This window comes from Eptatretus burgeri, chromosome 7, assembly GCF_056783735.1.
Source record: "Eptatretus burgeri isolate ZD-2024b chromosome 7, Ebu_testis_v1, whole genome shotgun sequence".
Classification (NCBI taxonomy): domain Eukaryota; kingdom Metazoa; phylum Chordata; class Myxini; order Myxiniformes; family Myxinidae; genus Eptatretus; species Eptatretus burgeri.
This window is the reverse complement of record NC_140967.1, coordinates 35,551,386-35,568,664: the sequence shown is the minus strand read 5'-3', so window position 1 is coordinate 35,568,664 and position 17,279 is coordinate 35,551,386. Positions and strand designations below refer to the sequence as shown.

The following is a 17,279-nucleotide window of genomic DNA, read 5'->3' as shown; positions in this document are numbered from 1 at the left end:
ATCGTGCAAATAAAAATAATAATTAAAAATAAATAAATAAACCTTAATTGTGACGTCATTCGTGATGTCATAGCACTGTGTCTTGTCATTGGTCGATAGATCAATGGCCGTAACTTGGGAACCGCTTCTCCGATTAATATCAAACCTTGAAAAGGCACATCAGCGGGTCCCCAGAATTATTCCTGGCAAGTTTCAATCAGATCGGACCGTCATTCGTGCAAAAAAAAAACAAACAAAAAAAATTGTGACGTCATAGATCCGTGTCCTGTCATTGGTCGACAGATAAATGGCTGTAACTTGGGAACCGCTCGTCCGATCGATATCAAACCTCGAAAAGGCACATCCGCGGGTCCCCGGAAATATTCCTGGCAAGTTTCAATCAGATCGGACCGGCGGTCGTCGAGAAACGGCGGTCGCAGACAAACACACAGAGATTGCTGGAATTATAGATAGATAATGCTGAATCAGGCCGCTGCGTGAAGAAAAATGGAAGAAGAAGACGAAGAAGAAGAGGAGGAGGAAGAAGTAGAAGAAGAAGCCTTGCAATGGCAACTTCCTCAGCCATGCGGCTCCCAGGCTCTGCAGGTACTGGGCTCGGTCAAGGTTGGGAAACGTTCAGATCGGTTAATTCAAACACATGGACGGTCTAACCTTTGGCAGAGCGACGGACAATCGGACATGAGTGTTGAGGCGTGGAGATACCGTCGCGCCATGTTTGTAGCTGTTCTCGGTGTGTTTGTGAGGTCGGGCCTCTCATGTTTGAATTAACGGAGCCTTCCTGTTTGTGTGCGCAGCGTTCCCCGGACCTGTTCCCGTTGCTCTTTCGGTAAGAAATGGACATTAATTTGTTTGTTCGATTCACATTGTGTCCTTGACCCATCCCGTTAACCTCCCAATGCATGTTGGACTCCGTCCGGTTAAACGTGCTGTGTGCGTGCGTGTGCGTGTGCGTGTGCGTGTGCGTGTGTGCGTGCGCGTGTGCGTGTGTGCGTGTGCGTGTGTGTGTGTGCGTGTGCGTGTGTGTGTGTGCGTGTGCGTGTGCGTGTGCGTGTGCGTGTGTGACGACTCGTAGACTCTAAGAAGACGCAAAATGCTTATTTTATTCTTGGGTTTAGCATCAATAAGCCTTTTCTATGGGTTTTGAAGCTTTTTCCTTGTTTTTTTGAATTTTTGTTAAAAAGTAGTTATCGTTATCGGATTATCGTTATCGAAGTTAACTTGTTGGTTATCTGTGCCCAACACTGCCAGGTTGGTTGAATGAGTGAATTTGGGTGAACGAGTGAGTTTGATGGGTGAGGTTAGGTGAATGAGTGAGTTTGGGTGAGGTTAGGTGAATGAGTGAGTTTGGGTGAGGTTAGGTGAATGAGTGAGTTTGGGTGAGGTTAGGTGAATGAGTGAGTTTGGGTGAGGTTAGGTGAATGAGTGAGTTTGATGGGTGAGGTTAGGTGAATGAGTGAGTGATTGCTGAGGTTAGGTGAATGAGTGAGTTTGATGGGTGAGGTTAGATGGATGAGTGAGTTTGATGGGTGAGGTTCGGTGAATGAGTGAGTTTCATGGGTGAGGTTAGGTGAATGAGTGAGTTTGATGGGTGAGGTTAGGTGAATGAGTGAGTTTGGGTGAGGTCCGGTAGATGAGTGAGTTTATATGTGATGTTGGGTGGATGAGTAGTACCCCCACCATTGTCCATCACCCACAAAAATGCCCCCCCCAGCACTACTCACAACCCCCCTGCCCTCCCCCCATCACCCACACAAAAGGTCCCCCCCCGCATCACCCACAACCTCCTTCTCCGTGCATCATCCCTCCACCCCACCCCACTCATCAAACTCACTCATCCATCCTTCCAACTCACTCATCCACCCAACCTCCTCCATCAAACTCACTCATTCTGCATACCTCCTCCATCCAACTCACTCATCCAACCAACCTCCTCCATTAAACTCACTCATCCAACCAACCTCACTCATCAAACTCACTCATCCAACCAACCTCACTCATCAAACTCACTCATCCAACCAACCTCACTCATCAAATTCACTCATCCAATCAAACTCACTCATCCAACCAACCTCACTCATCAAACTCACTCATACAACCAACCTCACTCATCAAACTCACTCATTCAACCAACCTCACTCATCAAACTCACTCATCAAACTCACTCATCAAACTCACTCATCAAACTCACTCATCCAACCAACCTCACTCATCAAACTCACTCATCCAACCAACCTCACTCATCAAACTCACTCATCCAACCAAATTCACTCATCCAACCAAATTCACTCATCCAACCAACCTCACTCATCAAACTCACTCATCCAACCAACCTCACTCATCCAACCAAACTCACTCATCCAACCAACCTCACTCATCAAACTCACTCATCCAACCAACCTCACTCATGTGAGTATATTAAAAGTGTTTGATATCAATTTTGTGACTTTTGTCTTTATTTTATCGGGCCGGTAGAAATTCTGCTGAGCCGGTAACTTTTTCTAGTCACCGGCCCTGCTGGCCGGTGGATAAAAATGTTAATTTGCACCCATAGCCTTGTCGAGGCTCATATGAGAGCGAACACACAACACTCAGCAAGGGGGGGCATGAGACAAGAGGGGCGGGAGGGGGAGGACAAAACGATGGGGAACAGAAACATTAGGAGATCTGTGGAAGGGAGAGGAATGGAGCGGGGAACACAGAGTACAAGATGGACATTGCAGGGACTTTCATGAAGGAAAGCAGGGAAATTGAAGGAGGTGCGTTTGGGTGGATTAACGGGGGTAGAAAAGATCGAGGTTTTGGATGAGGGATGATAGGTGGTGGTGAACAGCTGTTTTGAAGGCCTGGAGGGAAGAATGATATTCAACAGAGTCAGGGAGTTTATTCCAAAGGTGGGAAAAAGAGGAATAAAAGAGTGAAGGTGAGCAGTGATTTGTGATTTTGGTAGTTTTACCCAAAAGGGGCTGTTGAGGGACCTTCAGCGCTCTGCGGAAATATGGTGGGGACAAATCGCAGACACAGCAGGAGGGGCGAGACCGCAGAGGAAATGGTAGAAGACAGAAAGACCTCCGACCTGCCTGTGGTGAGAGAGTGAGAGACCCAAGGACTCAGCCTCATCACCGGAGATGCCAATGATACCAAATGCCTTTGTTTCCACAGCGTGAAGCCCGAAAAGGTTGGAGGCAGGAGCACCAGCCCAGAGGGGAGAGCAGTACTCCATCGGGCTGTGGAGAAAAGCTTTGTATGTGGTCAGGAGCTCAGGTGGGCCGAGGAAGGACTTTGCATGATGGAGGATTCCCAGTCGGCGACTGGCTTTGGAGGCCAGTTTGGAAATGTGGCTTTCCCAGGAAAGATCATGGCAGATAGTGAGACCCAGAAGCTAAAATGAAGGGATTTCTTCCAGAGGATTGTTGAGAAAGTAGATGGGGGGTGGGGGGGGGTTCCAAACAGTCCTTTCGGAGAGACTTAGTGAGAGTGTGAGATTTGTCAGGATTGAAAGACATGTTCCACGTGTTGGCCCAGTTTGTGATTTTACTCAGATCTGCAGTGAGCGAAGAAGCTGCTTCTTGCCAGTCTGAATGATGACAGATGGTACGGCAGAGGGTGGAGTCATCAGCAAACAAAGAGGATTTTCCAGAGAGTCAGCGAGATCATTGATGAAAACCAGAAAAAGAACAGGGCCAAGAACGCTGCCTTGAGAAACTCCAGCCTGGACAGGAAGGGGGGATGAAAGAACTCCATTTCGGGCCACACGTTGACTGCGACAGGAGAGGAAGTCTGCGAGCCATAAGTGGAAATGGCTTTGGATACCATAGGAAGAGCATTTGGTGTGTAGGGCAGGGTACCAGACTGAGTCAAAAGCATGCGATATGTCTAGGGATATGGCTCTGATTTCATGTCTGGCATTGAGGACCTCCATCCATTGTTGGGAGAGCAAAAGCAGCATATCCAGGGTAAAGTGACCTGGTCTGAAACCAAATTGATGATCGGAAATCAAGCCATTGGAGAAGAGCGAGGATTTAATGTATGAAGTGATGATGGATTCCATAACCTTGCTGATGATTGGGAGAAGGCTGATTGGTCTGTAGTTTCAGGGATCTGTTTTTGCACCTTTTTATGCAGGGAGGAAATGTTTGCTGATTTCCAAGCAGATGGAAGATGACTGAGCAAATGAGAGGGTGACCAGAACAGAGAGAAGGTGAGCAAGAGCAGAGGAGCAGGTTTTTAGGACATGTGGGCTGATGCCATCTGGACCTGTTGCAGAATCTGAGGTGAGGTTTGACAGCAAGCTCTCCACTTTGTCAGGAGAAATGGACACAGAGTCCAGGGACAGTTGGGTCTGACTAGGTAAGATGGGTCAGAAAGCGATGGGTTTCGGACAAGATTTCGATGCAAACACCGAGTTTAGGCATTCAGCCTTTTTATGTGCGGCAATTTTAGGTAAGGGAGGGGATGGAGGGGGAACATCCACCAGAAACAGACTTGATTAGATGCCACCAGGATTTGGAGGAGAGAGAGAAGATTGAGAGTTCAGACTTGAGATTAGAAAGATGTTGTTTTCTGGCTCTTCTGAGGGTAGATACACACTTGTTCTGAGCCTTATGGAAGGAATTGAGATTATCCTCAGTTGGGTTTGCTTTCCATGAGGCAAAGGCAAGTTGTTTCAGGACAACTGCCTCACCACAAGCTTCAATGATACATGAGCGGGAAGAAGGGTAGGACAACTGAAGACGAGAGGGAATAAATCTGTGCATGAGGGAGAGCATGTTTCTGTGAAAGAATTCCCAGGATGAGTTGATGTTGGAGAAAGTAGCGATAGGAGACCAGTCTAGAAGTTTGATGGCTGCTTGAAGACCCTGCCAGTCAGCCTGAGTGAAATGCCAGACTTGACGGTGCTGAGGTGGTTCTCTGATAACCGCCAGAGAGATGTCCACTTTGACAAGCACGTGGTCAGAAGAACTGATTGGATCGGAGGAAGAACAGCAGATGTTTTCAGGGAAATTTGTCAAAATCAGATCCAGAAGAGATGGAGTGCCATTGGTTGAGATCTGCGTCAGGAATTTGACCGATTGAGTCGCAGAAGTCTTTTGCTGAGGTGCCATCACAGGTGAGAGAGGTACTCACACCGAGCCAACTGGCATGATTACAATTGAAGTCACTCCATTTGAGAAAGAAAGAGTTGGGATTAGTGTATAGAAGTTGGTCCATGTTTTTGAAAAGTGAGGTGTAAATGGAGTCATCACTGTTTGGTGGACGGTACAGTACACATATAAACATGAGGTGGGAGTGGAGGGGAAGCCGTGGCTGGAGGTATTCCTGGGGGTGTGGGGGAGTGAGGGCAGTGCATGGAGCGTGAGGAATAGTCTTTGATGAAGAGAGCAACTCCTCCACCAGGACGAGGCTCAGATCTGTCATACCGGAGGAGGGAGTAACTCGGAAATCAGAGACTTCTTGAGGGAGGAAAGTTTCTGTTGGACAGATTATGTTTGGTTTGTCAGTGGCAACCTGTATGGAAAGATCTGTAAGGTTTGAGCGAAGGCCCTGGATATTTGAGGTCCACACTGTTCATGAAGAGGTAGGGGAGGAGGCTTTTGGTGCAGGGAATGGGAGGGGAAGGGGAGGGTAGGACAAGGGAGGAGGGGCTGAGGTAAGGAGAGTTGTTGAAACGGTATGGGGGATTGCAGAAGAGCTCGGGGGGGGGGCAGATGAGGAGGAGAAAAGGCTCTGTGGTGCTGGATTGAGGTGCAGTGGGGAGTAATCAGAGAGGGGGCAGAAGGCAGTTGAGGATTTGAGGAGGTGGAGTGATGAGATGGAGGTGAGAGGGCAGGGGAAGGAGGCAGCTTTGTGGATGTGAGGGGGGGGGGAACTTTGAGTTGGGTGAGTGAGGCGGTGAATGTTGGGAGAAGGGTGAGTGGGGAGAGTTGAGAGAGAAAGGTGAGGGAGGAGTTTTTGAGAAAGGTGAGAGGGAAGCTTGGAGGGGAAAGAGTGTGACGGTTACTTTGAGAGGGAGGGGTGAGAGGGGTGAATTGGCACTGAAGTTGGAAAAAAAAAATGACGATTGAAGGAGGTTGAACATGTATAGCAAACTGGGGTTTTAAATTTTTTTTAGGTCAGAAATGCGATTAAAGGCATTTCTTGAGGGATGCAATGAAGGCGAATTAAGAGAATAGAGAGAAGAAATGCTGTAACAGTGGGATATTTTAGACAAGGTATGAAGGAAAGGTCGAATTGAGAGCAATCTTTTGAAGTAGAAAAACAGGAGTGAATTATGATACAGTTATGAGAACCACATGTGTGAAAGAGAAAGATGAAGCATTATAAGAGATCGTTTTTATTGCTATTATTATCATTACTATTATTATTTAATTTTTTTTGAGAGAGATTTTTCATCAGATTAGGTAAAGGAAAGGTTGAAGAAAAGATAACAGCGTCTCTGAGCAGTGTATTTTACCACCAGGGTGATGCAAAAATGCAAGGAATGTTAAAATGATTGTTTTTGGATAATTAATTTTGGCAATCTCATATGTACTGTATTTAGATGATATTTGAACATAGGGCCTTGTGTTTGTTTTCAGATTTTAGGGGCAAAGCCATCTTTATATTCAGGTATTCCATCAATGTGGATCTTGATAACAGGTTAAATCAGTGAGTCAGTGGTTAGAAAGAACTTTATATATTAGATAGAGGACTTCTCTTATAAACAACTTCAATCTCGGAGGAGGCCATTCAGCCCATGAAATGGTTGCCAACTTCTAGTTGTTTGTCAATGCTCTATCTTTTCTAATCCTGAGCAGCATGTTCCATTTTTAAAGTTTTTGGTATGACTCAACCAGGGTTCGAACTACCAACCTCCCAGGTTTCGTGTAGATACTAACCATTATGCCACTGAGTCTGGTATACAGTACTAGCTATTCCATATCGTACATATTCGTCTATCATATTTACTAGTCCATATCATACTAACATGTCGGTATCGTACAACTGAGTCCGTATCGTATTAACTAGTCCACATCAACTCTCTATCGTTGAAGGAATGCGATTGCCATTTGTCACATAAACACACAAGATTGGTGGTTGGTGCCTGTTGTGCCTCTCACAATGTGTGTCAACAACAAGGGGACTTTTGTCAAACGATTGGTTTAAATGTCTGAATAGATAGACATTGGCCATGCCAATCATCCCACACGCACTCCGTGCCATGCATTTAACGCAATCTTTTTCCAACACGATTTGAATTTCAAAATAAATCTTCATCATTTTGCTTGTCTTCGATTTTTCTTTGTAAATCTGGAAAATTCGTTAATGTGGATATGAGTTGCCATTTTTCCCCCCGTCATTTTATTTTTCTGTTTTTTTTTTTCCCAATGAATTGACATTTGGTAATGTCTATTCTGCCCTTTCTTCCACTGAAAGACATTTAAATAAAAGACAAACAAATAATCTTTCTCTTTGGACATCAAATATTGTACAGATCCTTTCCAATTCCATATGCAGGAAATGTATGATGTCAAGGAGGTTATGTTTTCACCCCTTTCAATCTGTCTGTTTGTTTGTCTGTCTGTCTGTGTTTGTCTGTCTCAATAAGTTGTGGACGGATCCGAATGAAATTTGGTGGACAGGTTGGGTGTGTGACCACGACGAATTGATTTGATTCTGGTGAAGATCCGGAACTGGATCCAGATCCTGATACAATAATTATTTAATTTCCAATGTGATTCTTCACCATTGAGAGATAGGGCCAAAAACGATACAGTACTGCATAACATGATGTTTCAAAAATGTAATGGGTCCGATATGTTCTTGTGGATCAGGCATGACGTGGCAGAGACATACGCTCCACCGAGTACCCTTCTAGTTTATTTATTTGGCATGGGGGCGGTGTACTTTGAATGTACCTCAACTTGTCAAGAAACTGTATCTGCATGTTGATATTGCAGATTCAAAAAAAAAAAAATGCATCCCAGGATTTGTGGAGAAAGGAGACGCAAATGGATTTGCTTTGAAAAAACAATAAATTTCCAATAACCATTTATAAACAAGTTGTAAAAGTCTTGGTGTGTGATCAACTATTCTTTCGCTGGGTTGACGTGTTCTTCCTTTCCCTTTAATATCGAAGGTTCTTTCAGGACAAAATGCACAGCAATCACAGCCATATTGATCTCTCCCCTCTCCCCTTCACTCTGCTCTCCCATTCCCTCTTCTCTTCTCACCTTCCTTCCTTCTCCTATCCCTTCCTCTCCTCCCTCTCTTCTCCTATCCTCACCTCTCATTGCCTCCCCTCCCTTCCTTCCTCCCCCCTATCCTCCTGTCTTTTCCCCTTCCACCTCTCCTCTCCCTCCTCCCAATTAATTGTCACCTTTTTAAGTTGTGCAGCCATCAATATGATATCCTCACATTGCGACGTACCTTTCTGGCTTCGGGATTCCAACCTTATTCACGACTTGTCGGCTAAAATCAGTTGATTGTTCTAACAAGTTTGACTTTCCAATGGAAGGGTAACTGCAGCGTTCACTCACAAGGTCCAATGTGTGTATTTAACGTGATCGTTTGCACCTCCAACACTCGGGTCAATTACGCAGGTGCAGAGTGTGAACACTCGCGTTCTCATAATTCGACACCAAGTTCAGAGCGGACTGAAAATTATTACAACAGCGAAGCTTTGAACTCGACGAGTGACGCAACGGCGCTGAGTGTTTGAAATGAGCGAGCAAAGGGCATAAAAGCGGTAATTAGTGTGTTGAGAGCTGCTCGGCACAAAGCGTAACGTTTCATAACCCAAGGTGAGCTTCATTCCGCTATCTTTGTGATGTTTTCAATCAATCTGTACAATGACTGGGTCGTTCAGGAAGTTCGAGGGTCGAGATCTTAAAGACTTGGCTAAAATATTATTTTTCAATATACACACACATATATATATATATATATATATATATATATATATATATATATATATATATATATATATATATATATATATATATATATATTTTTTTTTTGCACAGGGAATATAATTCTTTGTTAAAGTCCTGACGGTTCAGAAGAGTAACTATCTTCTGCCCTCAGAGGTAACGAGGCACCAGGTATACGGTCTATTTTTAGTCATTTACCTTTATACATATGAGGCCTGGCGAGGAGGAGTGATGTAAGCGACATTTTTTTTAATGAAATGATGATGATAGGCTCGGATGACAGGGCAAGGGTTAAAATAGTGCTCTATGGCATTAACTCCAAAATGGCCGATGTATCCCTTACATCACTCCTCCTCACGGCCCCTCGTTTTTTTTTGTTTTTTTTTGAAAGCAAGTACTTTTTTTCTTTTTTTTGTATACCTTGTCGAGGCTCGTGTGAGAGCTAACGCACAACACACATCATGGGGGGACATGAGACAAGAGGGGCGAGAGTCGGAAGGACAAAACAGTGGGGAACATAGACATTAGGAGATCTGTGGAACCGAGAGGGATGGGATGGGGAACATGGAGAATAGAAGATGGACATTACAGGAACTTTGAGGAAGGAAAGCAGGGAATTTGAAGGATGTGGGCTTGGGTGGATTATCGGGGGTAGAAAAGATCGAGGATTTGGATGGGGGGATGATAAGAGGTGGTGGTGAACAGCTGTTTTGAATGCCTGGAGGGAAGAATGGGAATGAATAGAGTGATGGAGTTTATTCCAAAGGCGAGAAAAAAGAGGAATGAGAGAGTGAAAGTGAGCAGGGGAATCCTCCGTCGTGCAAAGTCCTTCCTCGGCCGTCCTGAGTTCCTAACCACATACAAAGCTGTTGTCCGCAGCCTGATGGGGTACTGCTCTCCCCTCTGGGCTGGTGCTCCTTCCTCTCACCTTTCTCGGCTTCACGCTCTGGAAACCAAGGCATTTCGGATCATTGGCATCTCCCGTGTTGAGGCTGAGTCTTTGGGCCTCTCACTCTCTCACCGTAGGCTGGTCAGTGGTCTTTCTGTCTTCTACCATCTCCTCTCTGGTCTTGCCCCCCCCCTGCTCTGTCTGCGATTTGTCCTCACCATATTTCCGCAGGGTGCTCAAGGTCTGCCAACAAACCCCTTCTGGTAAAACTACCAAAATCAGGAATCACTGCTCACCTTCACTCTTTCATTCCTCTTTTTTCCCCCTCTTTGGAATAAACTCCCTCACTCTGTTCAATCCCATTCTTCCCTCCAGGCCTTCAAAACAGCTGCTCACCACCACCTCTTATCGTCCCCTATCCAAATCCTCGATCCTTTCTACCCCCATTAATCCATCCCAAACCCACCTCCTTCAAATTCCCTGCTTTCCTTCCTGAAAGTCCCTGTATATCCATCTTGTATACCCCATGTTCCCTGCCCCATCCCTCTCCCTTCCATCGATCTCCTAATGTTGCTGTTCCCGAATGTTTTGTCCTTTCCTCTCCCACCCTTCTTATCTCATACCCCCCTTGATGTGCGCTGTGTGTTAGCTCTCATACGAGCCTCGACAAGGTATACAAAAAATAAAAGCCATTGCCAGTCACTCAGCCCGAGCCGAGTGAGGAGTCACATGACCGAGCCGAGCGAGCAGTCACCGAGTCATTGACGGGTCATCACTGGGTCATCGGCGCTCAGCTTCTGCTGCGTTCCACAGCCAAGCCTCATTACCATTCACATTTACATATTTTCTCACACGTCACATTATGCTGTCCTCTCACATGTTCTGTCTGTAGATGAAAATTACTAAAAGAGCAATTGCAGACATGTACTACTTCACTCTTCCACTTCTGCATCACATTTACACCTCATTTGCCCCTCACTTGCACCTCCCACTCACACACCACAGACACCCCCAGTTTTTTTTCACTCCCCCTTCCTAAGCGACTGGGAAGCGTAGGTCCGTCCGCCATGCCAGGTATTGAAAGAGGTCAAAAACACCTCAACTGCCTCTCATCTTTCTTGCCCTAATTTCCTCGGGTGTGGGTCTGATGGTGTCTGTGTTGTTTGCATAAGTGAAGATCATGGAAGTTTTATATCGGTTTAGTTATGCCCTGTGTTTTCTCTGTTGTAAATAACTGCATTTATTTTTCCACACCTCATGAATCCTTGCTTTCTGTAGCTTGTACATGTTGCTGTGTTTGAGCCTGGGGAGTAACTGCTGAAATCTATATCTCCGGGTTCTTCCTGATATCTTTGTTCTTTGTTCCTTGCACACATTTTTCAATTTCTTTTTTCATAAATCTCTCTATTCAATCGAATTCTTGCTTTTTCTTCTCTTTCATCTCTTTTACTCTCTATTCCTCTCTTTCGTTATCTATCTCTCGAAGGAGAAGTGAATTATTGCAGAAATTTTTCTCAGGCTCACTTGGCTGTGCCGGGATGGGTTTGAGGATCGAGGAGTAGCAGTTGAAACGCGAATCGTATCCAGGTTCCTCCTGATGACGCCATTATTGCTCTTTACTTCTTCGGGTTCCTTGATGTTCCATTTCAGTACATATTGCTGAATAAAACCTTTTATTATTGGACCACATACTTTTCCATGCCCTTGCTTTAGAAATAATTTGCCCTCATTGTAAATGTACCCAGTTCGTTCTGTCTTTTCCTCCTTTGGTCCAGCGTAGTCCACACATTAGGTTAGCTGGGAAATTATACCCCATTAATTGGCTATTATCAGCCGGTGTCTACTTGGCAGCTCTGCTCAGCTGCACCTGATATGGTAAGTTCCACGTAAGTACGCATCGATCAAGGGCACGTGATCCTCCCCCCCCCCCCACTTGGTAACGCCGTCCACAGGTAAGGTATCACATGGAGTAGTGTAACCCTGCCAGGATTGGCAATGCCAATTGGCGTTCATGGACGCAAGTGCTCCCCCTCATGGCAAGCCTCAAGCCGCGGGTCTGCAACTATGTATGTATATATATTAATGAAAGACCCACCCACATATCTCACCTGTAAAATGGAGGGAATAGGCAATCAGCTCTCACCTAATCAAGTAAACCCAGGTGGCTCGGATTATATAAACAATTGACACCTCACACTCTCCTCGACCTGAAGAAGCTGCATAAAGCAACCCAAGAAGGCCGACACAAGGTAAGTGCTTTGCTGTTTCAAACCCCTCCCAGGAGTTCCTCCACAGCTAAAAAGATGTTCACACATAGTACACACATGAGAATCCAAACGCTATTCGCCCCCTCAGCTACCGGACTGGTTTCATCACTTATTGGTGAATCATCAGCGATAGCGCAGACAGCAATGCAGAGCAATGAGGCTCTCAAGCATGTACCACGGACAAACGTCAAAAGCAGTCAATATTGACCTTCAAACACCGTGGCCTACGAACATCATGCCCAATTGTTATGCGTATATTTAAAACCATCTCATTGGCAAAAGGGTTTCATTGGTATTACTAAAACAGCACTCAGTAGAGCGCATACCTCCACCAGGCTGAACAGTTTACTTTTTGTATCCCACGAATATGCCGGATCTGCATCGGACCTGACTAAAAATCTAATCGGCTTGTTCTTATCATCTACCCAATTCATCCACTTAGTTTTGTCCGAATCCATCGACAACCTTTTGAAATATCATGTTGTATGTTGTTTTTGGCCCAAACTCTCAATGGTGAAAAATCACTTTAAAGGTTAAAAAAATTCTCGTATCTGGATCCGAATCTTCACCAAAATAGAATCAATTCATCCTCGTCACAGACACCTAACCTGTCCATCAAGTTTTGTCCATGTCCGTCCATAACTTTTTGAGATATCGTGCTCACAGACAAACAAACAAACGGTGGAGAATCCATAACCTGGCCACCTTCGGTGATGGAGATGATTTTACATCGGATTCTACTGTATTCCATGAAATCGTGCAGAAGAATGAGAACCTGATCATTGTATCACGCTATACGGTATAATGTTGCTGGGTATAATGACTTCATTCTTGATAAATCGTTTTCGTCGGAACTAAGGCTGATACATCCCACGCTATTGTGTACACCTTTACAGGCAATGTGTCCATAATTCTGCAATGCAGAATGGCACATGCATGGCCTGACGTTCCGATGTGGTTTGCAACCAATTTTGCCGCATCCCTTCGCAAAAAGTCCCACCAAGTGGTGTCAGACGAGAAAACAATATAGCCTCCAACGTGTTGCGATCTTTTGATCGATTGCACAGGCCGAAAATGAAAGACCCTGGCTCGCAGAGAAAAGACATGCGTCATGTGGCCTACAACGCAGACTCCCCACCATCCTCCTCCTGCACCCTCCGCAACTCCACTCCTGCCCTGAAACGAGCAAGCGCTGCGGCCTGTGTTCCCCTAGATAATTATTCGTCTCCGGCGCTCGCTTCGCCTTTTTCATGGAAATATGCGACACGGCACTGTTAATAGTGCCCAGCGCGAGCGGCCAAGGCCGGGCGGGCGTGCGCCGAGCAGATACGGAGGAGCCTTTCACGGCGCGCTCCGTGCGCGCTCCGTGCGCGCTCCTGATAGCGCGAACACGCAGCTGCCCCAAACGGACTGGCGCCCAAAAACGCGTTTACTTTCGCATTTTCTGTCCAACAAAAGAAAGCCTTCTGCTTTCTCCCTCTGGACCTATTTATTTCTCTGCCATTTTTCATGCTGACGGTCTGTCGTGCCGAGCGTCCAACTCCCGTTCGTAGAGGTACGACAGCCAAATGGCAAGAATACACCTGACTCGTTGGTCCTTTTGCGCGTTTATATTTGCTCATTTGGTTCCATTTGTTTCGTCCAAGAAAATCGCAGCTAGTGCAATGGAGAGAACACTTGTTGCCCTTTCTGGAGAAATTGTGCAAGCAGAGAAGTGGCGCACACGCATTGTCTGGCAACCCATGGGTCACCTACATTGTACTCTGTGGGTTTGTCTCTTTCTGTCTTTCTAACCGCACATTTCTTCTTTCTTCCCCCTTCTTCCTACCCCTCTCGAGGCTCACTCAGTTAACCCTCGCAGTTGTTCTCTTCCTGGGGCCGTGATGGGACAATGACATTGCAAGACCTGCCCGACACATCCTCACCCACATGCATCAGCTGCCGGGATGCCGAGCGAAAGGCTTGGCTCCCATGGGCTTCCGCGGGCTTCCTCCCAGCACTCCCACTACAATTTCCCTCACATTTCCATGGTAATGAGAAGGTCTGATGAAAACATCTAGGACAACCCACACAGGTCCAGTCCGCTCGTTTCCTTTTTTTCTGAGCCGATGCAAAACATGCACAAGTACAATATAATTGTATTGAAATAACAAAAAATATACACAGAAACACTTCGATCACTCAAGCACAATGTGGCTCACAAATTTTGATATAACGGTGATTTCTAACAGGTTCTTAATTTATTCTTGTACGCTGAAACTATTACATGATACCGTAATTCAAAATAAAGGTGAAAATGTTGCGTACAATGTTCCGTTATGTCGTATCGAAGAGCCTTCCATTTGTTATAATCATTTCACCCTATTTTCATCCTGACATCATGAATGTGGTTTCCTAATGTTGTTTCGCACATGTCCGTACATAACTTCTCACAGACTCTCTATTTTACCTTTTACTCTATATTTAGAAATATCTTCTTCTGGAAAATTTGTCTTCCACCTGTTCTTGGAGACAATGGCTGAATCGATCAGTATACGTATCATCATGGTGGAAACGCCTCCCAACTTGTATGATCCATCTGCAGTATGCAGGCAGTTATAAGAAAACTTGAAATGCATTTCCTTAAAGGAAATATTTCTTTCGCCACCCCCAGGTGCTGCCATCACCAAGATGAGAAATGATGTCTCACACTCATCGACTAATCCGAATTGTTCTACATACCGTTACATTTGATCGCGTGATGGTTTCTCCTTTGTGGGCTAATCAACTTTTGAATCGGTAAAACATCTCGGAAGAGGTTCTTAATTGTTGAACGAACACCTCAACTTCATGCACGGTGGCCAAGGCAGCTCTTTAGCCAAGCATGCAGTGCTTCCCTTGGGTAGTTAAAATCTCAGCAAGAATATTTACCTTCCACAGCGACCCGAGGAAGACGAATGACTTGTTCAAACGGATCTTGTTTTTGACGTTTGTCAGCTTGTATGACTAGAGTTGACCTATCCTGGTACTGCATCTTAGAAAGCTTGTCTACAAGGCATCTGAGAAAACTTCTGGAAACAAGGTGTCTGCGAAAGCTTGTTCACACGGCGTGGAAGCGATATGGTGTCATACCCAGAATTTTGTTTGACTTTGAATAATATTTTACATGCGGAGTTCCATAAATACTGGAAACGCGATACGCACAACAGCACAAGAAACTCCAACTTTTTGTTTTAAACTATATGTATATAGGATTAATAAGAAAGTTGTTACCTCTGCCACCAAGGGTGAAGGAGATGATGCTTTCACCCCTCTCTTTCTGTTTGCTTGTTACTTGCAAAATCGAAGATTTTTCAAGTACACTGGTTAGTCGATTTTGTTATTGGGTAGTCGATCTTGTCGAAAAAAAAAATCTCAAAAAAAATATTTTTGTGATTTTTTTTTCTACCATTATTATCAGTATTTAAAATGGCGATTTCAGTTAATACAATGGCGATTTCGATGAAACTTGTTGGTAGGTTCATACCATGACCTAGTTGTGTGCAAATGAGAACCGTTGCTATGGACCCATGCGTTGCCTAGCAACGGGACTTTGAAATTTTTGAAAAATCATAAATTTATTTTTTCGAAAATCAAAAATCGGGCCACGAGCCACTGTGGGCAGTACATTCAGCCATATTGTCAAAAATTTCCAGCCAGATCCTATGAAAACTGTCAGAGAAGATAGACTTTGAATGAACCCTGGTCGAAAACGATAAAAAAACGAAGTTCATTATATCTCAGAGACTATGAATCAGATATACATGAAATTGGAATGGTAGGTTCATGGTATGTCCTAGTTTTGTGTGAGAAAGAACCGTTGCTATGGACCCCTCCGTTGCCTAGCAATGGCCGAAAAACCTCTAAATGTGGGGGTATTTTAACGAAAAAACAAATTGCAGCATTAACCCTTGAAGCTCGAATCATGAATTTTCTGGTGCTTAATCCTCAGGTCATTCCCCATCGAACGGACCCATCACGTCAGGTTCTATTGGGTAGTCGACTACCCATGTCCGCCTACCGGCTTGTTCTGTCTGTTTGTCTGTCTGTCGCCTACAGATCACAATTTCAAACCGATCTTCACGAAACTTCACCACATGGTTGAGTTTGTCATAAGGAAGAAGCCTATTGTTTTTGAGGTCAAAAAATCATAAGGTCAACAACTTTGGTGATATTTCTAAAATCCTCAATTTTCATCCAATTGACTTGAAATTTGAAGAGGATATATATTTCAGGTCACTGAATTCAACCACCAATTATTTTGGAGGTCAACGTCGGCCAAAAGGTCAACATAGGCCAGGTTTCTAAAATTGTCAATTTTCATCCGATTCACTTTAAATTTGAAGAGGATTTGCATATTGAATTAAACCAGCAATGATTTTTGAGGTCAAATTTGTTTTATGGATTTTGCAAGTATTGTGCTCTGCATGACGTCTTCTTCTTGTTTGTCTGTTTGTCTGTCTGTGTGCAGGATATCTCAAAAAGTTGTGGACAGATCCAGATGAAATTTGGTGGGCAGGTTGGGTGTGTGACAAGGACGAACTGATGAGATTTTGTTGAAGATCCGGATCTAACTACTAGAATTATTTTGAACGAATTCTTCACCATTGAGATATAGGGCTAAACTAATTCATAGTACGATATCTCAAAAACGTTGTGGACGGATTCGGATGAAACTGGGTGGACAAGTTCGGTGTGTGACCACGACAAATTGATTCGATTTTGGTGAAGATTCAAATCCTGATCTGGATACGAGAATTATTTAATTTTTAAAGTGATTCTTCACCATTGAGAGTTGGGGCCAAAATGATATTGTACTGTATAGCATGATATTTCAAAAATGTATTGGGCCCGATATGTTCTCGTGGATCAGGCATTACGTGGTGGAGGTATGTGCTCTATCTCGTGCCCTTCTAGTTTAATTATGTTTCAATATACTTAGGTGTTTAAAAAAAAAATTGGCATTTCCTTCTCCGAGATGTGAATAGGTACTTTATTGCTATGTCATTGTACATTCACCGATACACCAATGGACTTCAAGCACCCTGTTGTGTCGATGTGTGTCATCTTCATTATCATACATATGAAGCTCTTTCTTACCACTCTCACTCACTCACATAAATGTTTATATTTGGTACTCCATTGGGGGGGTGGGGGGGCTAGAAAGCTGAAAGTTTGCATACAGATGTAACTCGA

The 17,279-nt window shown here is 44.5% G+C and overlaps 1 long non-coding RNA gene across 1 annotated transcript; it reads left to right on the top strand.

The window, feature by feature from the left end:
* Positions 1 to 286: 286 nt before the first annotated feature.
* Positions 287 to 14,362, top strand: LOC147023036 (uncharacterized). The gene is made up of 3 exons (XR_015059995.1): positions 287 to 585; positions 795 to 826; positions 13,904 to 14,362. It is a non-coding gene; the product is annotated as an uncharacterized LOC147023036 (long non-coding RNA).
* Positions 14,363 to 17,279: the final 2,917 nt, after the last annotated feature.